Source organism: Paramisgurnus dabryanus, chromosome 2 (assembly GCF_030506205.2).
Source record: "Paramisgurnus dabryanus chromosome 2, PD_genome_1.1, whole genome shotgun sequence".
Classification (NCBI taxonomy): Eukaryota; Metazoa; Chordata; class Actinopteri; order Cypriniformes; family Cobitidae; genus Paramisgurnus; species Paramisgurnus dabryanus.
In genome coordinates this window covers 14,087,801-14,105,300 of record NC_133338.1, presented here as the reverse complement: position 1 = coordinate 14,105,300, position 17,500 = coordinate 14,087,801, and the positions used below count along the sequence as shown (strand labels likewise).

Below are 17,500 nucleotides of genomic sequence, written 5' to 3'. Positions count from 1 at the left end.
GACACTTCAAAACTAATGTGGCAACGCCATGCCATGGGAGAACGCTTCCAGAAAGGAAGCATTCATGGGAAAAAATGACATAAATAATTAATTAATTGCTTACAGCACCTCGAATTCCCAGGCGGTCTCCCATCCAAGTACTAACCAGGCCCGATCCTGCTTGGCTTCCGAGATCAGACGAGAGCAGGCGTGCTCAGGGTGGTGTGGCCGTAAGCAAGTGCTGAATCGATTCGAGAGACACTTCAAGACTTATGTGGCAACGCCATGACATCAGTGAACGCTTACAGAAAGAACGCATTCATGGGAAAAAATGACATAAATAATTAATTAAATAAATGCTTACAGCACCTGGTATTCCCAGGCAGTCTCCCATCCAAGTACTAACCAGGCCCAACCCTGCTTGGCTTCCGAGATCAGACGAGAGTGGGCGTGCTCAGGGTGGTGTGGCCGTAAGCGAGTGCGGACTCGATTCGAGAGACACTTCAAAACTAATGTGGCAACGCCATGCCATGGGAGAACGCTTACAGAAAGGACGAATTCATGGGAAAAAATGACATAAATAATTAATTGCATACAGCACCTGGTATTCCCAGGCGGTCTCCCATGCAAGTACTAACCAGGCCCGACCCTGCTTGGCTTCCGAGATCAGACGAGAGTGGGCGTGCTCAGGGTGGTGTGGCCGTAAGCGAGTGCTGACTCGATTCGAGAGACACTTCAAAACGAATGTGGCAACGCCATGCCATGGGAGAACGCTTACAGAAAGGACGCATTCATGGGAAAAAATGACATAAATAATTAATTAAATGCTTACAGCACATGGTATTCCCAGGCGGTCTCCCATCCAAGTACTAACCAGGCCCGACCCTGCTTGGCTTCCGAGATCAGACAAGAGCGAGCGTGCTCAGGGTGGTGTGGCCTTAAGCGAGTGCTGACTCGATTCGAGAGACACTTCAAGACTAATGTGGTAACGCCATGACATCGGTGAACGCTTACAGAAAGGACGCATTTATGGGAAAAAATGACATAAATAATTAATTAAATGCTTACAGCACCTGGTATTCCAAAGCGGTCTCCCATCCAAGTACTAACCAGGCCCGACCCTGCTTGGCTTCCGAGATCAGACGTGCTCAGGGTGGTGTGGCCGTAAGCGAGTGCTGACTCGATTAGATAGACACTTCAAGACTTATGTGGCAACGCCATGACATCAGTGAACGCTTACAGAAAGAACGCATTCATGGGAAAAAATGACATAAATAAGTAATTAATTGCTTACAGCACCTGGAATTCCCAGGCGGTCTCCCATCCAAGTACTAACCAGGCCCGACCCTGCTTTGCTTCCGAGATCAGACGAGAGCGGGCGTGCTCAGGGTGGTGTGGCCGTTAGCGAGTGCGGACTCGATTCAAAAGACACTTCAAAACTAATGTGGCAACGCCATGCCATGGGAGAACGCTTACAGAAAGAACGCATTCATGGGAAACAATGACATAAAAAATTAATTAAATAAATGCTTACAGCACCTGGTATTCCCAGGCGGTCTCCCATCCAAGTACTAACCAGCCCCGACCCTGCTTGGCTTCCGAGATCAGACGAGAGCGGGCGTGCTCAGGGTGGTGTGGCCGTAAGCGAGTGCTGACTCGATTCGATAGACACTTCAAGACTTATGTGGCAACGCCATGACATCAGTGGACGCTTACAGTAAGAACGCATTCATGGGAAAAAATGACATAAATAATGTATTAATTGCTTACAGCACCTGGTATTCCCAGGCGGTCTCCCATTCAAGTACTATCCAGGCCCGACCCTGCTTGGCTTCCGAGATCAGACGAGAGCGGGCGTGCTCAGGGTGGTGTGGCCGTAAGCGAGTGCTGACTCGATTCGAGAGACACTTCAAAACTAATGTGGCAACGCCATGCCATGGGAGAACGCTTACAGAAAGGACGCATTCATAGGAAAAAATGACATAAATAATTAATTGCTTACAGCACCTGGTATTCCCAGGCGGTCTCCCATCCAAGTACTAACCAGGCCCGACCCTGCTTGGCTTCCGAGATCAGACGAGAGCGGGCGTGCTCAGGGTGGTGTGGCCGTAAGCGAGTGCTGACTCGATTCGAGAGACACTTCAAAACGAATGTTGCCACGCCATGCCATCGGTGAACGCTTACAGAAAAGACGCATTTATGGGAAAAAATGACATAAAAAATTAATTAAATGCTTACAGCACCTGGTATTCCCAGGCGGTCTCCCATCCAAGTACTAACCAGGCCCGACCCTGCTTGGATTCCGAGATCACACGAGAGCGGGCGTGCTCAGGGTGGTGTGGCCGTAAGCGAATGCTGACTCGATTCGAGAGACACTTCAAAACTAATGTGGCAACGCCATGCCATGGGAGAACGCTTACAGAAAGGACGCATTCATGGGAGAAAATGACATAAATAAATATTTAATTAATTAAATGCTTACAGCACCTGGTATTCCCAGGCGGTCTCCCATCCAAGTACTAACCAGGCCCGACCCTGCTTGGCTTCCGAGAACAGACGAAAGTGGGCGTGCTCAGGGTGGTGTGGACGTAAGCGAGTGCGGACTCGATTCAAAAGACACTTCAAAACTAATGTGGCAACGCCATGCCATGGGAGAACGCTTCCAGAAAGGAAGCATTCATGGGAAAAAATGACATAAATAATTAATTAATTGCTTACAGCACCTCGAATTCCCAGGCGGTCTCCCATCCAAGTACTAACCAGGCCCGACCCTGCTTGGCTTCCGAGATCAGACGAGAGAAGGCGTGCTCAGGGTGGTGTGGCCGTAAGCAAGTGCTGAATCGATTCGAGAGACACTTCAAGACTTATGTGGCAACGCAAATGACATCAGTGAACACTTACAGAAAGAACGCATTCATGGGAAAAAATGACATAAATAATTAATTAAATAAATGCTTACAGCACCTGGTATTCCCAGGCGGTCTCCCATCTAAGTACTAACCAGGCCCGACCCTGCTTGGCTTCCGAGATCAGACGAGAGCGGGCGTGCTCAGGGTGGTGTGGCCGTAAGCGAGTGCTGACTCGATTCGATAGACACTTCAAGACTTATGTGGCAACGCCATGACATCAGTGGACGCTTACAGTAAGAACGCATTCATGGGAAAAAATGACATAAATAATTTATTAATTGCTTACAGCACCTGGTATTCCCAGGCGGTCTCCCATCCAAGTACTATCCAGGCCCGACCCTGCTTGGCTTCCGAGATCAGACGAGAGCGGGCGTGCTCAGGGTGGTGTGGCCGTAATCGAGTGCTGACTCGATTCGAGAGACACTTCAAGACTTATGTGGCAACGCCATGACATCAGTGGACGCTTACAGTAAGAACGCATTCATGGGAAAAAATGACATAAATAATTTATTAATTGCTTACAGCACCTGGTATTCCCAGGCTGTCTCCCATCCAAGTACTATCCAGGCCCAACCCTGCTTGGCTTCCGAGATCAGACGAGAGCGGGCGTGCTCAGGGTGGTGTGGCCGTAAGCGAGTGCTGACTCGATTCGAGAGACACTTCAAAACTAATGTGGCAACGCCATGCCATGGGAGAACGCTTACAGAAAGGACGCATTCATGGGAAAAAATGACATAAATAATTAATTGCTTACAGCACCTGGTATTCCCAGGCGGTCTCCCATCCAAGTACTAACCAAGCCCGACCCTGCTTGGCTTCCAAGATCAGACGAGAGCGGGCGTGCTCAGGGTGGTGTGGCCGTAAGCGAGTGCAGACTCGATTCGAGAGACACTTCAAAACGAATGTGGCAACGCCATGCCATGGGAGAACGCTTACAGAAAAGACGCATTCATGGGAAAAAATGACATAAATAATTAATTAAATGCTTACAGCACCTGGTATTCCCAGGCGGTCTCCCATCCAAGTACTAACCAGGCTCGACCCTGCTTGGCTTCCGAGATCAGACAAGAGCGGGCGTGCTCAGGGTGGTGTGGCCTTAAGCGAGTGCTGACTCGATTCGAGAGACACTTCAAGACTAATGTGGTAACGCCATGACATCGGCGAACGCTTACAGAAAGGACGCATTTATGGGAAAAAATGACATAAATAATTAATTAAATGCTTACAGCACCTGGTATTCCCAGGCGGTCTCCCATCCAAGTACTAACCAGGCCCGACCCTGCTTGGCTTCCGAGATCAGACGAGAGCGGGCGTGCTCAGGGTGGTGTGGCCGTAAGCGAGTGCTGACTCGATTCGAGAGACACTTCAAAACTAATGTGGCAACGCCATGCCATGGGAGAACGCTTACAGAAAGGACGCATTCATAGGAAAAAATGACATAAATAATTAATTGCTTACAGCACCTGGTATTCCCAGGCGGTCTCCCATCCAAGTACTAACCAGGCCCGACCCTGCTTGGCTTCCGAGATCAAACGAGAGCGGGCGTGCTCAGGGTGGTGTGGCCGTAAGCGAGTGCTGACTCGATTCGAGAGACACTTCAAAACGAATGTTGCCACGCCATGCCATCGGTGAACGCTTACAGAAAAGACGCATTTATGGGAAAAAATGACATAAAAAATTAATTAAATGCTTACAGCACCTGGTATTCCCAGGCGGTCTCCCATCCAAGTACTAACCAGGCCCGACCCTGCTTGGATTCCGAGATCACACGAGAGCGGGCGTGCTCAGGGTGGTGTGGCCGTAAGCGAATGCTGACTCGATTCGAGAGACACTTCAAAACTAATGTGGCAACGCCATGCCATGGGAGAACGCTTACAGAAAGGACGCATTCATGGGAGAAAATGACATAAATAAATATTTAATTAATTAAATGCTTACAGCACCTGGTATTCCCAGGCGGTCTCCCATCCAAGTACTAACCAGGCCCGACCCTGCTTGGCTTCCGAGAACAGACGAGAGTGGGCGTGCTCAGGGTGGTGTGGACGTAAGCGAGTGCGGACTCGATTCAAAAGACACTTCAAAACTAATGTGGCAACGCCATGCCATGGGAGAACGCTTCCAGAAAGGAAGCATTCATGGGAAAAAATGACATAAATAATTAATTAATTGCTTACAGCACCTCGAATTCCCAGGCGGTCTCCCATCCAAGTACTAACCAGGCCCGACCCTGCTTGGCTTCCGAGATCAGACGAGAGAAGGCGTGCTCAGGGTGGTGTGGCCGTAAGCAAGTGCTGAATCGATTCGAGAGACACTTCAAGACTTATGTGGCAACGCAAATGACATCAGTGAACACTTACAGAAAGAACGCATTCATGGGAAAAAATGACATAAATAATTAATTAAATAAATGCTTACAGCACCTGGTATTCCCAGGCGGTCTCCCATCTAAGTACTAACCAGGCCCGACCCTGCTTGGCTTCCGAGATCAGACGAGAGCGGGCGTGCTCAGGGTGGTGTGGCCGTAAGCGAGTGCTGACTCGATTCGATAGACACTTCAAGACTTATGTGGCAACGCCATGACATCAGTGGACGCTTACAGTAAGAACGCATTCATGGGAAAAAATGACATAAATAATTTATTAATTGCTTACAGCACCTGGTATTCCCAGGCGGTCTCCCATCCAAGTACTATCCAGGCCCGACCCTGCTTGGCTTCCGAGATCAGACGAGAGCGGGCGTGCTCAGGGTGGTGTGGCCGTAATCGAGTGCTGACTCGATTCGAGAGACACTTCAAGACTTATGTGGCAACGCCATGACATCAGTGGACGCTTACAGTAAGAACGCATTCATGGGAAAAAATGACATAAATAATTTATTAATTGCTTACAGCACCTGGTATTCCCAGGCTGTCTCCCATCCAAGTACTATCCAGGCCCAACCCTGCTTGGCTTCCGAGATCAGACGAGAGCGGGCGTGCTCAGGGTGGTGTGGCCGTAAGCGAGTGCTGACTCGATTCGAGAGACACTTCAAAACTAATGTGGCAACGCCATGCCATGGGAGAACGCTTACAGAAAAGACGCATTCATGGGAAAAAATGACATAAATAATTAATTAAATGCTTACAGCACCTGGTATTCCCAGGCGGTCTCCCATCCAAGTACTAACCAGGCTCGACCCTGCTTGGCTTCCGAGATCAGACAAGAGCGGGCGTGCTCAGGGTGGTGTGGCCTTAAGCGAGTGCTGACTCGATTCGAGAGACACTTCAAGACTAATGTGGTAACGCCATGACATCGGCGAACGCTTACAGAAAGGACGCATTTATGGGAAAAAATGACATAAATAATTAATTAAATGCTTACAGCACCTGGTATTCCCAGGCGGTCTCCCATCCAAGTACTAACCAGGCCCGACCCTGCTTGGCTTCCGAGATCAGACGAGAGCGGGCGTGCTCAGGGTGGTGTGGCCGTAAGCGAGTGCTGACTCGATTCGAGAGACACTTCAAAACTAATGTGGCAACGCCATGCCATGGGAGAACGCTTACAGAAAGGACGCATTCATAGGAAAAAATGACATAAATAATTAATTGCTTACAGCACCTGGTATTCCCAGGCGGTCTCCCATCCAAGTACTAACCAGGCCCGACCCTGCTTGGCTTCCGAGATCAAACGAGAGCGGGCGTTCTCAGGGTGGTGTGGCCGTAAGCGAGTGCTGACTCGATTCGAGAGACACTTCAAAACGAATGTTGCCACGCCATGCCATCGGTGAACGCTTACAGAAAAGACGCATTTATGGGAAAAAATGACATAAAAAATTAATTAAATGCTTACAGCACCTGGTATTCCCAGGCGGTCTCCCATCCAAGTACTAACCAGGCCCGACCCTGCTTGGATTCCGAGATCACACGAGAGCGGGCGTGCTCAGGGTGGTGTGGCCGTAAGCGAATGCTGACTCGATTCGAGAGACACTTCAAAACTAATGTGGCAACGCCATGCCATGGGAGAACGCTTACAGAAAGGACGCATTCATGGGAGAAAATGACATAAATAAATATTTAATTAATTAAATGCTTACAGCACCTGGTATTCCCAGGCGGTCTCCCATCCAAGTACTAACCAGGCCCGACCCTGCTTGGCTTCCGAGAACAGACGAGAGTGGGCGTGCTCAGGGTGGTGTGGACGTAAGCGAGTGCGGACTCGATTCAAAAGACACTTCAAAACTAATGTGGCAACGCCATGCCATGGGAGAACGCTTCCAGAAAGGAAGCATTCATGGGAAAAAATGACATAAATAATTAATTAATTGCTTACAGCACCTCGAATTCCCAGGCGGTCTCCCATCCAAGTACTAACCAGGCCCGACCCTGCTTGGCTTCCGAGATCAGACGAGAGAAGGCGTGCTCAGGGTGGTGTGGCCGTAAGCAAGTGCTGAATCGATTCGAGAGACACTTCAAGACTTATGTGGCAACGCAAATGACATCAGTGAACACTTACAGAAAGAACGCATTCATGGGAAAAAATGACATAAATAATTAATTAAATAAATGCTTACAGCACCTGGTATTCCCAGGCGGTCTCCCATCTAAGTACTAACCAGGCCCGACCCTGCTTGGCTTCCGAGATCAGACGAGAGCGGGCGTGCTCAGGGTGGTGTGGCCGTAAGCGAGTGCTGACTCGATTCGATAGACACTTCAAGACTTATGTGGCAACGCCATGACATCAGTGGACGCTTACAGTAAGAACGCATTCATGGGAAAAAATGACATAAATAATTTATTAATTGCTTACAGCACCTGGTATTCCCAGGCGGTCTCCCATCCAAGTACTATCCAGGCCCGACCCTGCTTGGCTTCCGAGATCAGACGAGAGCGGGCGTGCTCAGGGTGGTGTGGCCGTAATCGAGTGCTGACTCGATTCGAGAGACACTTCAAGACTTATGTGGCAACGCCATGACATCAGTGGACGCTTACAGTAAGAACGCATTCATGGGAAAAAATGACATAAATAATTTATTAATTGCTTACAGCACCTGGTATTCCCAGGCTGTCTCCCATCCAAGTACTATCCAGGCCCAACCCTGCTTGGCTTCCGAGATCAGACGAGAGCGGGCGTGCTCAGGGTGGTGTGGCCGTAAGCGAGTGCTGACTCGATTCGAGAGACACTTCAAAACTAATGTGGCAACGCCATGCCATGGGAGAACGCTTACAGAAAGGACGCATTCATGGGAAAAAATGACATAAATAATTAATTGCTTACAGCACCTGGTATTCCCAGGCGGTCTCCCATCCAAGTACTAACCAAGCCCGACCCTGCTTGGCTTCCAAGATCAGACGAGAGCGGGCGTGCTCAGGGTGGTGTGGCCGTAAGCGAGTGCTGACTCGATTCGAGAGACACTTCAAAACGAATGTGGCAACGCCATGCCATGGGAGAACGCTTACAGAAAAGACGCATTCATGGGAAAAAATGACATAAATAATTAATTAAATGCTTACAGCACCTGGTATTCCCAGGCGGTCTCCCATCCAAGTACTAACCAGGCTCGACCCTGCTTGGCTTCCGAGATCAGACAAGAGCGGGCGTGCTCAGGGTGGTGTGGCCTTAAGCGAGTGCTGACTCGATTCGAGAGACACTTCAAGACTAATGTGGTAACGCCATGACATCGGCGAACGCTTACAGAAAGGACGCATTTATGGGAAAAAATGACATAAATAATTAATTAAATGCTTACAGCACCTGGTATTCCCAGGCGGTCTCCCATCCAAGTACTAACCAGGCCCGACCCTGCTTGGCTTCCGAGATCAGACGAGAGCGGGCGTGCTCAGGGTGGTGTGGCCGTAAGCGAGTGCTGACTCGATTCGATAGACACTTCAAGACGTATGTGGCAACGCCATGACATCAGTGAACGCTTACAGAAAGAACGCATTCATGGGAAAAAAATGACGTAAATAATTAATTAATTGCTTACAGCACCTGGTATTCCCAGGCGGTCTCCCATCCAAGTACTATCCAGGCCCGACCCTGCTTGGCTTCCGAGATCAGACGAGAGCGGGCGTGCTCAGGGTGGTGTGGCCGTAAGCGAGTGCTGACTCGATTCGAGAGACACTTCAAAACTAATGTGGCAACGCCATGCCAAGGGAGAACGCTTACAGAAAGGACGCATTCATGGGAAAAAATGACATAAATAATTAATTGCTTACAGCACCTGGTATTCCCAGGCGGTCTCCCATCCAAGTACTAACCAGGCCCGACCCTGCTTGGCTTCCAAGATCAGACGAGAGCGGGCGTGCTCAGGGTGGTGTTGCCGTAAGCGAGTGCTGACTCGATTCGAGAGACACTTCAAAACGAATGTGGCAACGCCATGCCATGGGAGAACGCTTACAGAAAGGACGCATTCATGGGAAAAAATGACATAAATAATTAATTAATTAAATGCTTACAGCACCTTGTATTCCCAGGCGGTCTCCCATCCAAGTACTAACCTGGCCCGACCCTGCTTGGCTTCCGAGATCAGACGAGAGCGGGCGTGCTCAGGGTGGTGTGGCCGTAAGCGAGTGCGGACTTGATTCAAAAGACACTTCAAAACTAATGTGGCAACGCCATGCCATGGGAGAACGCTTCCAGAAAGGACGCATTCATGGGAAAAAATGACATAAATAATTAATTAAATGCTTACAGCACCTGGTATTCCCAGGCGGTCTCCCATCCAAGTACTAACCAGGCCCGACCCTGCTTGGCTTCCGAGATCAGACAAGAGCGGGCGTGCTCAGGGTGGTGTGGCCTTAAGCGAGTGCTGACTCGATTCGAGAGACACTTCAAGACTAATGTGGTAACGCCATGACATCGGCGACCGCTTACAGAAAGGACGCATTTATGGGAAAAAATGACATAAATAATTAATTAAATGCTTACAGCACCTGGTATTCCCAGGCGGTCTCCCATCCAAGTACTAACCAGGCCCGACCCTGCTTGGCTTCCGAGATCAGACGAGAGCGGGCGTGCTCAGGGTGGTGTGGCCGTAAGCGAGTGCTGACTCGATTCGATAGACACTTCAAGACTTATGTGGCAACGCCATGACATCAGTGAACGCTTACAGAAAGAACGCATTCATGGGAAAAAATGACGTAAATAATTAATTAATTGCTTACAGCACCTGGTATTCCCAGGCGGTCTCCCAACCAAGTACTATCCAGGCCCGACCCTGCTTGGCTTCCGAGATCAGACGAGAGCGGGCGTGCTCAGGGTGGTGTGGCCGTAAGCGAGTGCTGACTCGATTCGAGAGACACTTCAAAACTAATGTGGCAACGCCATGCCATGGGAGAACGCTTACAGAAAGGACGCATTCATGGGAAAAAATGACATAAATAATTAATTAATTAAATGCTTACAGCACCTGGTATTCCCAGGCGGTCTCCCATCCAAGTACTAACCATGCCCGACCCTGCTTGGCTTCCGAGATCAGACGAGAGTGGGCGTGCTCAGGGTGGTGTGGCCGTAAGCGAGTGCGGACTCGATTCAAAAGACACTTCAAAACTAATGTGGCAACGCCATGCCATGGGAGAACGCTTCCAGAAAGGAAGCATTCATGGGAAAAAATGACATAAATAATTAATTAATTGCTTACAGCATCTCGAATTCCCAGGCGGTCTCCCATCCAAGTACTAACCAGGCCCGTCCCTGCTTGGCTTCCGAGATCAGACGAGAGCAGGCGTGCTTTTTTTTTATTTTTATTTTTTTATTCTTACAGCACCAGGTATTCCCAGGCGGTCTCCCATCCAAGTACTAACCAGGCCCGACCCTGCTTGGCTTCCGAGATCAGACGAGAGCGGGCGTGCTTTTTTTTTTTTTTTTTTTTTTTTTTTATTGAACGTTTCAATTCAATTTACAATATACATTATCAAATCACAAATTTACATACATACAGTAATTAAAAATAATAATAAAAACAACATAAGAATCAAATAACATCACCTCAATGGATGTCTGGCAAAGTCCAATCTAAGTCCTCAAGAATACAGCAAACCTCGGAAGTAAAAACCTTATAAAACACATTCTCATTTTCTTCTCCTTTAAAATGCACATACAGTTTTTCAATATACATTTCAGATTTTCTCTTAAAGACATTCCATACCTCCATCACAGTTTTTTCCACATCATTACATTTGACCACATCATTACATTTGCTTAAAAAACTTTCCAACTCTTTGCAGTATAAAAACAAATGTAAAATCCCTTCTTCCTTTTCATTACACACTTTGCACATTGCACTAGGTTCCATTCTTATCTTGTTTAAAATCAAATCAGTAAAAACCACTTTGTGTCTTATCATGTACTCTTCTGATTCTAGACTTGTTGCTACACATTTTCCTTTCATATTATTCCACATTTCTTCAGGTTTTAAATTTACAAATTTTTGTGTCCAGAAATCAGTCACAATTGGCTCTTTAAAAACAGAGTCTCTAAAAACACAATAAAACATCTTAATAGTACATTCCTTAAAGTCACACACTTTGTTATCCAAATTTACTCTTATTTCTTTCTCCTCACTTTCATTTTCTCGTTTTTCGACTCTTTCCAGCCATTCTTCAGGTATTGCTTGTTTTATCATTTCATATGAATTTAAAATTCCTGTTTTGCTGTATTCTTCCTTTGCCTCATCCATTGCATCAAAAATACATTGTACGGGTAAAAATCCTTCTTTCACTTCATATAAAATGTCTCTGACTCTTGTTATTCCCACCTCCATCCACTTCTTATAATAAATCACTTTGCCTTGCTTTAAAATGTTGTGATTTAAAAAAAGAGGTTGATTTAAAATGTTTTCTCTCCCCCTGGGGTTAAAATCAACTTTTGGTAAAAAGTTTCCCCATGCACTTAAAAGCTCTCTATAAAATCCAGGCACATTTTCCGTCATCCACAGTTTTGTCTTCATCCATAAAATGTCATCCCCCATGTTAAAATTCCCACATCTGTTTAAAAAATATTTCATTGTTTTTTCCACTCAGCATTATTCTCTTCTTGCAGGTATTTTTTGACCACTTTAACTCTCAGACTATTTTTTCTCTGCTCTATGTCCATTAATCCCAGCCCACCCCTCTCTATATCTCCTAAAATCGTATTATGTGCTATTCTGGGGGGTTTCCCATTCCATAAGAAGTTTAAAAAACATTCCTTCAACCTCTTTTCTGTCCACATAGGCATTTCAGTTAAATATAAAACGTACCATAATTTAGAAACCATTAAAACATTTAAAACCAACACTTTTCCTTTTAAACTTAAATTCCTTAGTTTCCAAAAATTCAGTTTTCTCTCAATGTCAATAATCAGATTATTCCATACATCATCTCTTGTTTTCTTCTCATCTTTACCCATTAGAATTCCTAAAATTTTCATTTCTTCCACTTCTTTGAATTTAAAGCAATCTTCCAGACTAGCAGCATTACCAAATTTCATGTAAACAGTTTTGTCCTCGTTCACTTTACTTCCTGAACCCTTACAAAATTCATTAACAACATTCATAACTTCTTTGACACTTTCCTTCCCCTTTACAATTATTGTGGTATCGTCAGCATACTGAAACACTTTACTTTTCTCACTTTCAATCCCCATTATCTTCTTGTTTTCTTTAATTGCTAGTCCTAATGGTTCAGATAGTAAAGAATATAGTAAGGCAGAGAGTGGACAACCCTGCCTCACTGATCTTGTAACATTAAAAGCATTCGATAAAAAACCATTACATTTAACTTTAGTCAGAGCACCCTTATATAAAATCTTGATCCATTTGATAAAATTCTCTCCAAAACCAAAACTCTTTAAAACATCAAATAAAAACACATGTTCCACCCTATCAAATGCCTTTTCAAAATCCAGACTAAACACATATCCTTCTTGTTTTTCTTTTGTCATATACCAAATAGTGTCCCTTATACTCATTGTCACATCCGCAATATCTCTTCCCTTAACAGCATAAGCTTGGTTTGTAGTTATTATTTTTGGCATTATTTCCTTCAATCTGTTAGCTAAAACCTTTGCAATTATTTTTAAGTCTGTATTCAACATTGATATGGGTCTATAATTCTTTAAATCTGTCTTTTCACCTTTCTTTTTGTAAATGAGTTTCATTAATCCAATCCGCATTCTTTCATAAATTTCTTCCCTTTCAAAGATTTCTTTAAAAACCTCTTTTAAAATCTCTATTAAAATCCCCTTAAAACACTTATAAAATTCACTTCCTAAACCGTCAATTCCTGGGCTTTTCTTTTTATTTAGTTCGTCAATCGCTTGTTCAATTTCTTCTGCTCTAAACTCTTGATCACATTCCTCTTTATCTTCTTCGCTTACTTTTGCTTTTATTTTGTTAAGAAAATCTGTTTTTTCTTTCTCCTCTACTCCTCTTGCCTTAAAAAGATCTTCATAAAAATCCTTAATTTCTTTTAGAACATTTGCATTTCCCTGTATTATTTCTCCATTTTTTCCCTTTATCTCCTTTATCGTTTCAGCATTCCCTTTCTTTTTTTCTAAATCAAAAAAGAATTTTGTACATTTTTCTCCCTCAACCATATACTGTGCTTTACTTCGTAATCTTGCTCCTTCATATTGCTTTTCCTCTACTTCTTTCAACTTTTCTTCGATTTCTTTGATCTTTTGAATGTCCTTATTTTCTTCATTTAATTCTTTTTCAAGACTTGCTTTCAATTCTTTCTCCTTAAACCTTTTACATTTTTGCACTAATTTACAATATTCAATTGAATATTTTTTTATAGCATACTTTACATTTTCCCACCATATTCTCTTATTTTCTGCATACATTACACTGTTTTTCTCATTCTCAATAATTTCTTTCACGCTTTCAACATAATGTTTGTCCTTCAAAATTTCTGTGTTTAAAACCCATACTCCAGGCCCTCTTTGTAATTTCTCCCAATCTATGTTAAAAAATAAAAACTTGTGATCACTTAAACTTGTCTCCTCATACTTAATATCTTCAATAAAATTCTCCACATTTCTTGTACACAAAATAAAATCAATCCTCGTATTACACACAAAATTCATCACAATTTGTCTTCTTGAAAACTCTTTTTTCCTTTCATTTCTTTCTCTCCACACATCAGTCATTTTAAAATCTTCCATTAAAAATTTTAGTTCTTTTCTTCCCATATCACTCTTAAAAACCATTCCTTCCGCCATGTCTTGTTTGCTAAAAACCGTATTAAAATCTCCCGCTATTACAATTTCTTTATAATCCTTTAAAAACTCTCTTAAATGATTAAAAAAAACCTTCTTTTCTTTTTCCTCCGTCGGCGCATGTACATTAACTAAAACAATTTTCTTCATCTCATAAATTACTTCTACAACCATACATTTTCCTTTTCCATCCTTGTATAAAACTTTACTCTCTTTAAAAACGTCACTTTTCATTAAAAATGCGACTCCTCTTCCACATTTTCCATCACCGTTATTATGTAAAATCCCTCCTTCCCATTTCTTTCGATAGTCCATTAAAATATCATCTTTCCAGTTTGTTTCCTGCAGTAAAATGATGTCCTGATTTTTAAAATGATCAGTTACTCTTTCAAATTTCTTAAAATCTAAAAGTCCCCTCGCGTTAAAAGTCACACATCGTAAAACCATTAAAAAAATAAATAAAATAAAAACCTTAAATACCATCATCTCAGTCCATCTCCTCTCCTCGCCTTAACACCTCAAATCTATTTTCTCTTGTCAATTGGGACTTTAATTTCTTTTTTCGCGCATTATCAATATTTGGCGTTACCTTCATTGTTCTTCTCCTCAAAGGCCTTTTTTCCGGTCTGTCCATTACTCCTGCTTCTTCCATTTCATCGTCCTCTCTTTCGCTGTCTTGTGCTGTACTCCGTTGTTCCTCGTTACCTTCTTTGTCCATTAAAACATCCAAACTCTCCGATATCTCCATTTGTGTCCTTTCTGTGTCCTTTTCCCGTACCGTTTCCTCTTGATTTTCAGTTGCTTTTTCTTCAATTATCTGCTTTTCCGCCATTGCTTCTTCTCCTTCAGGCTCTGTTGACTGCTGTTTCTCTATTTGTCTCCCCTCTTCATTCGTTCTCTCTTCTGCGTTATCATTTCTTTTATGCATTTGTCTGGGCACCTGATTATCCACCCCTCCTTCCTCTTCCTCCATCCAACACTCACATTTGTTTATAAAATCATTGCAATCCGGGCACCTGACTGCTCTACACTGACGTGCAAAGTGTCCCAGCTCCTCGCACTTATAACATTTAAACTCGGGGCACTCCTTCAGCAAATGTTCCGAGCTCATGCACAGCCGACAGGTTTTCACCTGATGGCTGTGCATCACCCGGAAATGCTGGGAGCCCTCCGCAGTCTCAAACTTTGTGCTGTATGGTAGTGAGACCACCTCCTTAGGGAACCTCACTCTCACGTATCTCGTACCGTCCTCTATGTCGGTGCCCGGATACACTCTCCTTTTAAGTTTTGTGATTGGCACAACCTGCCAGCTTTCTAATTTCTCTAAAATTTCATAATCATCTAGGTACCCAGGCAAATGCATAAAAGAGACAACATACTCCTTATTTTTCAGCTTTCTTACGTTGCACTGCACACCTTTAATCATTAGTCCTTCCATTAGATCCTCGCACATTTCCTCATTTTCTAAAATCAGTTCATATTCATTATTATTTCGTGGTCTCATTACCAAAATGTTCCCTTGTCCAATCATATCTGCTACTGCTTTTATTAAATCTTCCGCTTTCAATCCTTCCACATTATCAACATTCACAATCACTGTTGCTTCTTTTGCGTAAATCCTTTGCTCACCTCTTTTCTTTGCTTTTTCACCGTTGTCATTTCCATCTCGTTGTCTTTTTTGCTGTCCGTTTTCGTTACCGTTGCTTTCATTTCCAAAGATTCCTCTTCTACTTTCAGTTAATCCATCCTGCCTTGCGTCTTTATTTAAATCATGTCCAGCTCAGTTTCGTTTATCCAGTCCAGTTTCGTTGCCAGTACTTTGTTCCTCAGCCATTTCAGTGTTGTTTGCCATGCGTCCGTCTGATCTTTTTTTTTATTTTAACTAAATACAACAAAAAACCACCTCACAGTCAGCATAAAGCTGCTGTTTGGTGGTTTAAACTCAAAATAAACACTTCACAAACAATAAATTAAACTCAAACTATAAACTAAATTCAAATTTAACAAACCCACGTGAGGGAGCCTTTCTCCCTCTACTACCGGCACAGACACTTCCTGGAACGTACCAACTAGCGGGCGTGCTCAGGGTGGTGTGGCCGTAAGCAAGTGCTGAATCGATTCGAGAGACACTTCAAGACTTATGTGGCAACGCCATGACATCAGTGAACGCTTACAGAAAGAACGCATTCATGGGAAAAAATGACATAAATAATTAATTAAATGCTTACAGCACCTGGTATTCCCAGGCGGTCTCCCATCCAAGTACTAACCAGGCCCGACCCTGCTTGGCTTCCGAGATCAGACGAGAGCGGGCGTGCTCAGGGTGGTGTGGCCGTAAGCGAGTGCTGACTCGATTCGAGAGACACTTCAAAACGAATGTGGCAACGCCATGCCATCGGTGAACGCTTACAGAAAGGATGCATTTATGGGAAAAAATGACATAAATAATTAATTAAATGCTTACAGCACCTGGTATTCCCAGGCGGTCTCCCATCCAAGTACTAACCAGGCCCGACCCTGCTTGGCTTCCGAGATCAGACGAGAGCGGGCGTGCTCAGGGTGGTGTGGCCGTAAGCGAATGCTGACTAGATTCGAGAGACACTTCAAAACTAATGTGGCAACGCCATGCCATGGGAGAACGCTTACAGAAAGGACGCATTTATGGGAAAAAATGACATAAATAATTAATTAAATGCTTACAGCACCTGGTATTCCCAGGCGGTCTCCCATCCAAGTACTAACCAGGCCCGACCCTGCTTGGCTTCCGAGATCAGACGAGAGCGGGCGTGCTCAGGGTGGTGTGGCCGTAAGCGAGTGCTGACTCGATTCGAGAGACACTTCAAAACGAATGTGGCAACGCCATGCCATGGGAGAACGCTTACAGAAAGGTTGCATTCATGGGAAAAAATGACATAAATAATTAATTAAATGCTTACAGCACCTGGTATTCCCAGGCGGTCTCCCATCCAAGTACTAACCAGGCCCGACCCTGCTTGGCTTCCGAGATCAGACAAGAGCGGGCGTGCTCAGGGTGGTGTGGCCTTAAGCGAGTGCTGACTCGATTCGAGAGACACTTCAAGACTAATGTGGTAACGCCATGACATCGGCGAACGCTTACAGAAAGGACGCATTTATGGGAAAAAATGACATAAATAATTAATTAAATGCTTACAGCACCTGGTATTCCCAGGCGGTCTCCCATCCAAGTACTAACCAGGCCCGACCCTGCTTGGCTTCCGAGATCAGACGAGAGCGGGCGTGCTCAGGGTGGTGTGGCCGTAAGCGAGTGCTGACTCGATTCGATAGACACTTCAAGACTTATGTGGCAACGCCATGACATCAGTGAACGCTTACAGAAAGAACGCATTCATGGGAAAAAAATGACGTAAAAATTAATTAATTGCTTACAGCACCTGGTATTCCCAGGCGGTCTCC

At 44.6% G+C, this 17,500-nt stretch overlaps 26 non-coding genes and 24 pseudogenes across 26 annotated transcripts in view; all 50 read right to left on the bottom strand.

Moving 5' to 3' along the window:
- Positions 1-96: 96 nt before the first annotated feature.
- Positions 97-215, bottom strand: LOC135784458 (5S ribosomal RNA; annotated as a pseudogene).
- Positions 216-336: 121 nt separating this feature from the next.
- LOC135784118 (5S ribosomal RNA) lies at positions 337-455 on the bottom strand (annotated as a pseudogene).
- A 113-nt stretch (positions 456-568) lies between these two features.
- On the bottom strand, positions 569-687 carry LOC135784416 (5S ribosomal RNA; annotated as a pseudogene).
- A 117-nt stretch (positions 688-804) lies between these two features.
- Positions 805-923, bottom strand: LOC135784650 (5S ribosomal RNA; annotated as a pseudogene).
- Positions 924-1,040: 117 nt separating this feature from the next.
- On the bottom strand, positions 1,041-1,149 carry LOC135784695 (5S ribosomal RNA; annotated as a pseudogene).
- Positions 1,150-1,266: 117 nt separating this feature from the next.
- Positions 1,267-1,385, bottom strand: LOC135785071 (5S ribosomal RNA). Its single transcript, XR_010546382.1, has one exon. It is a non-coding gene; the product is annotated as a 5S ribosomal RNA (ribosomal RNA).
- Positions 1,386-1,506: 121 nt separating this feature from the next.
- LOC135784052 (5S ribosomal RNA) lies at positions 1,507-1,625 on the bottom strand (annotated as a pseudogene).
- Positions 1,626-1,742: 117 nt separating this feature from the next.
- On the bottom strand, positions 1,743-1,861 carry LOC135784962 (5S ribosomal RNA). Its single transcript, XR_010546277.1, has one exon. It is a non-coding gene; the product is annotated as a 5S ribosomal RNA (ribosomal RNA).
- A 113-nt stretch (positions 1,862-1,974) lies between these two features.
- Positions 1,975-2,093, bottom strand: LOC135784837 (5S ribosomal RNA). The gene has a single exon (XR_010546153.1). It is a non-coding gene; the product is annotated as a 5S ribosomal RNA (ribosomal RNA).
- Positions 2,094-2,210: 117 nt separating this feature from the next.
- LOC135784154 (5S ribosomal RNA) lies at positions 2,211-2,329 on the bottom strand (annotated as a pseudogene).
- Positions 2,330-2,454: 125 nt separating this feature from the next.
- LOC135784628 (5S ribosomal RNA) lies at positions 2,455-2,573 on the bottom strand (annotated as a pseudogene).
- Positions 2,574-2,690: 117 nt separating this feature from the next.
- On the bottom strand, positions 2,691-2,809 carry LOC135784553 (5S ribosomal RNA; annotated as a pseudogene).
- A 122-nt stretch (positions 2,810-2,931) lies between these two features.
- On the bottom strand, positions 2,932-3,050 carry LOC135784883 (5S ribosomal RNA). The gene has a single exon (XR_010546199.1). It is a non-coding gene; the product is annotated as a 5S ribosomal RNA (ribosomal RNA).
- A 117-nt stretch (positions 3,051-3,167) lies between these two features.
- On the bottom strand, positions 3,168-3,286 carry LOC135785159 (5S ribosomal RNA). Its single transcript, XR_010546467.1, has one exon. It is a non-coding gene; the product is annotated as a 5S ribosomal RNA (ribosomal RNA).
- Positions 3,287-3,403: 117 nt separating this feature from the next.
- Positions 3,404-3,522, bottom strand: LOC135783968 (5S ribosomal RNA; annotated as a pseudogene).
- A 113-nt stretch (positions 3,523-3,635) lies between these two features.
- On the bottom strand, positions 3,636-3,754 carry LOC135783943 (5S ribosomal RNA). Its single transcript, XR_010545942.1, has one exon. It is a non-coding gene; the product is annotated as a 5S ribosomal RNA (ribosomal RNA).
- Positions 3,755-3,871: 117 nt separating this feature from the next.
- On the bottom strand, positions 3,872-3,990 carry LOC135784563 (5S ribosomal RNA; annotated as a pseudogene).
- Positions 3,991-4,107: 117 nt separating this feature from the next.
- Positions 4,108-4,226, bottom strand: LOC135784836 (5S ribosomal RNA). Its single transcript, XR_010546152.1, has one exon. It is a non-coding gene; the product is annotated as a 5S ribosomal RNA (ribosomal RNA).
- A 113-nt stretch (positions 4,227-4,339) lies between these two features.
- On the bottom strand, positions 4,340-4,458 carry LOC135784880 (5S ribosomal RNA). Its single transcript, XR_010546196.1, has one exon. It is a non-coding gene; the product is annotated as a 5S ribosomal RNA (ribosomal RNA).
- A 117-nt stretch (positions 4,459-4,575) lies between these two features.
- Positions 4,576-4,694, bottom strand: LOC135784153 (5S ribosomal RNA; annotated as a pseudogene).
- A 125-nt stretch (positions 4,695-4,819) lies between these two features.
- On the bottom strand, positions 4,820-4,938 carry LOC135784528 (5S ribosomal RNA; annotated as a pseudogene).
- A 117-nt stretch (positions 4,939-5,055) lies between these two features.
- On the bottom strand, positions 5,056-5,174 carry LOC135784552 (5S ribosomal RNA; annotated as a pseudogene).
- A 122-nt stretch (positions 5,175-5,296) lies between these two features.
- Positions 5,297-5,415, bottom strand: LOC135784882 (5S ribosomal RNA). The gene has a single exon (XR_010546198.1). It is a non-coding gene; the product is annotated as a 5S ribosomal RNA (ribosomal RNA).
- A 117-nt stretch (positions 5,416-5,532) lies between these two features.
- LOC135785158 (5S ribosomal RNA) lies at positions 5,533-5,651 on the bottom strand. The gene has a single exon (XR_010546466.1). It is a non-coding gene; the product is annotated as a 5S ribosomal RNA (ribosomal RNA).
- Positions 5,652-5,768: 117 nt separating this feature from the next.
- LOC135783967 (5S ribosomal RNA) lies at positions 5,769-5,887 on the bottom strand (annotated as a pseudogene).
- Positions 5,888-6,004: 117 nt separating this feature from the next.
- Positions 6,005-6,123, bottom strand: LOC135784562 (5S ribosomal RNA; annotated as a pseudogene).
- A 117-nt stretch (positions 6,124-6,240) lies between these two features.
- On the bottom strand, positions 6,241-6,359 carry LOC135784835 (5S ribosomal RNA). Its single transcript, XR_010546151.1, has one exon. It is a non-coding gene; the product is annotated as a 5S ribosomal RNA (ribosomal RNA).
- A 113-nt stretch (positions 6,360-6,472) lies between these two features.
- Positions 6,473-6,591, bottom strand: LOC135785085 (5S ribosomal RNA). Its single transcript, XR_010546395.1, has one exon. It is a non-coding gene; the product is annotated as a 5S ribosomal RNA (ribosomal RNA).
- A 117-nt stretch (positions 6,592-6,708) lies between these two features.
- On the bottom strand, positions 6,709-6,827 carry LOC135784152 (5S ribosomal RNA; annotated as a pseudogene).
- A 125-nt stretch (positions 6,828-6,952) lies between these two features.
- Positions 6,953-7,071, bottom strand: LOC135784527 (5S ribosomal RNA; annotated as a pseudogene).
- Positions 7,072-7,188: 117 nt separating this feature from the next.
- Positions 7,189-7,307, bottom strand: LOC135784551 (5S ribosomal RNA; annotated as a pseudogene).
- Positions 7,308-7,429: 122 nt separating this feature from the next.
- LOC135784881 (5S ribosomal RNA) lies at positions 7,430-7,548 on the bottom strand. The gene has a single exon (XR_010546197.1). It is a non-coding gene; the product is annotated as a 5S ribosomal RNA (ribosomal RNA).
- A 117-nt stretch (positions 7,549-7,665) lies between these two features.
- LOC135785157 (5S ribosomal RNA) lies at positions 7,666-7,784 on the bottom strand. Its single transcript, XR_010546465.1, has one exon. It is a non-coding gene; the product is annotated as a 5S ribosomal RNA (ribosomal RNA).
- Positions 7,785-7,901: 117 nt separating this feature from the next.
- Positions 7,902-8,020, bottom strand: LOC135783966 (5S ribosomal RNA; annotated as a pseudogene).
- Positions 8,021-8,133: 113 nt separating this feature from the next.
- On the bottom strand, positions 8,134-8,252 carry LOC135783942 (5S ribosomal RNA). Its single transcript, XR_010545941.1, has one exon. It is a non-coding gene; the product is annotated as a 5S ribosomal RNA (ribosomal RNA).
- A 117-nt stretch (positions 8,253-8,369) lies between these two features.
- Positions 8,370-8,488, bottom strand: LOC135784561 (5S ribosomal RNA; annotated as a pseudogene).
- Positions 8,489-8,605: 117 nt separating this feature from the next.
- On the bottom strand, positions 8,606-8,724 carry LOC135784834 (5S ribosomal RNA). Its single transcript, XR_010546150.1, has one exon. It is a non-coding gene; the product is annotated as a 5S ribosomal RNA (ribosomal RNA).
- Positions 8,725-8,842: 118 nt separating this feature from the next.
- Positions 8,843-8,961, bottom strand: LOC135784859 (5S ribosomal RNA). Its single transcript, XR_010546175.1, has one exon. It is a non-coding gene; the product is annotated as a 5S ribosomal RNA (ribosomal RNA).
- A 113-nt stretch (positions 8,962-9,074) lies between these two features.
- Positions 9,075-9,193, bottom strand: LOC135783941 (5S ribosomal RNA). Its single transcript, XR_010545940.1, has one exon. It is a non-coding gene; the product is annotated as a 5S ribosomal RNA (ribosomal RNA).
- Positions 9,194-9,314: 121 nt separating this feature from the next.
- Positions 9,315-9,433, bottom strand: LOC135783920 (5S ribosomal RNA). Its single transcript, XR_010545921.1, has one exon. It is a non-coding gene; the product is annotated as a 5S ribosomal RNA (ribosomal RNA).
- Positions 9,434-9,550: 117 nt separating this feature from the next.
- LOC135784332 (5S ribosomal RNA) lies at positions 9,551-9,669 on the bottom strand (annotated as a pseudogene).
- A 117-nt stretch (positions 9,670-9,786) lies between these two features.
- Positions 9,787-9,905, bottom strand: LOC135784833 (5S ribosomal RNA). The gene has a single exon (XR_010546149.1). It is a non-coding gene; the product is annotated as a 5S ribosomal RNA (ribosomal RNA).
- A 117-nt stretch (positions 9,906-10,022) lies between these two features.
- Positions 10,023-10,141, bottom strand: LOC135784932 (5S ribosomal RNA). Its single transcript, XR_010546246.1, has one exon. It is a non-coding gene; the product is annotated as a 5S ribosomal RNA (ribosomal RNA).
- Positions 10,142-10,262: 121 nt separating this feature from the next.
- On the bottom strand, positions 10,263-10,381 carry LOC135784363 (5S ribosomal RNA; annotated as a pseudogene).
- Positions 10,382-16,286: 5,905 nt separating this feature from the next.
- On the bottom strand, positions 16,287-16,405 carry LOC135784832 (5S ribosomal RNA). Its single transcript, XR_010546148.1, has one exon. It is a non-coding gene; the product is annotated as a 5S ribosomal RNA (ribosomal RNA).
- Positions 16,406-16,522: 117 nt separating this feature from the next.
- LOC135784831 (5S ribosomal RNA) lies at positions 16,523-16,641 on the bottom strand. Its single transcript, XR_010546147.1, has one exon. It is a non-coding gene; the product is annotated as a 5S ribosomal RNA (ribosomal RNA).
- A 117-nt stretch (positions 16,642-16,758) lies between these two features.
- Positions 16,759-16,877, bottom strand: LOC135784829 (5S ribosomal RNA). The gene has a single exon (XR_010546145.1). It is a non-coding gene; the product is annotated as a 5S ribosomal RNA (ribosomal RNA).
- Positions 16,878-16,994: 117 nt separating this feature from the next.
- Positions 16,995-17,113, bottom strand: LOC135784331 (5S ribosomal RNA; annotated as a pseudogene).
- A 117-nt stretch (positions 17,114-17,230) lies between these two features.
- LOC135784828 (5S ribosomal RNA) lies at positions 17,231-17,349 on the bottom strand. Its single transcript, XR_010546144.1, has one exon. It is a non-coding gene; the product is annotated as a 5S ribosomal RNA (ribosomal RNA).
- Positions 17,350-17,466: 117 nt separating this feature from the next.
- Positions 17,467-17,500, bottom strand: part of LOC135784858 (5S ribosomal RNA) — a 119-nt gene continuing 85 nt past the window's right edge. The window contains exon 1 of the ribosomal RNA XR_010546174.1: positions 17,467-17,500. This exon is cut by the window's right edge and continues 85 nt beyond it. This is a non-coding gene — a ribosomal RNA (5S ribosomal RNA).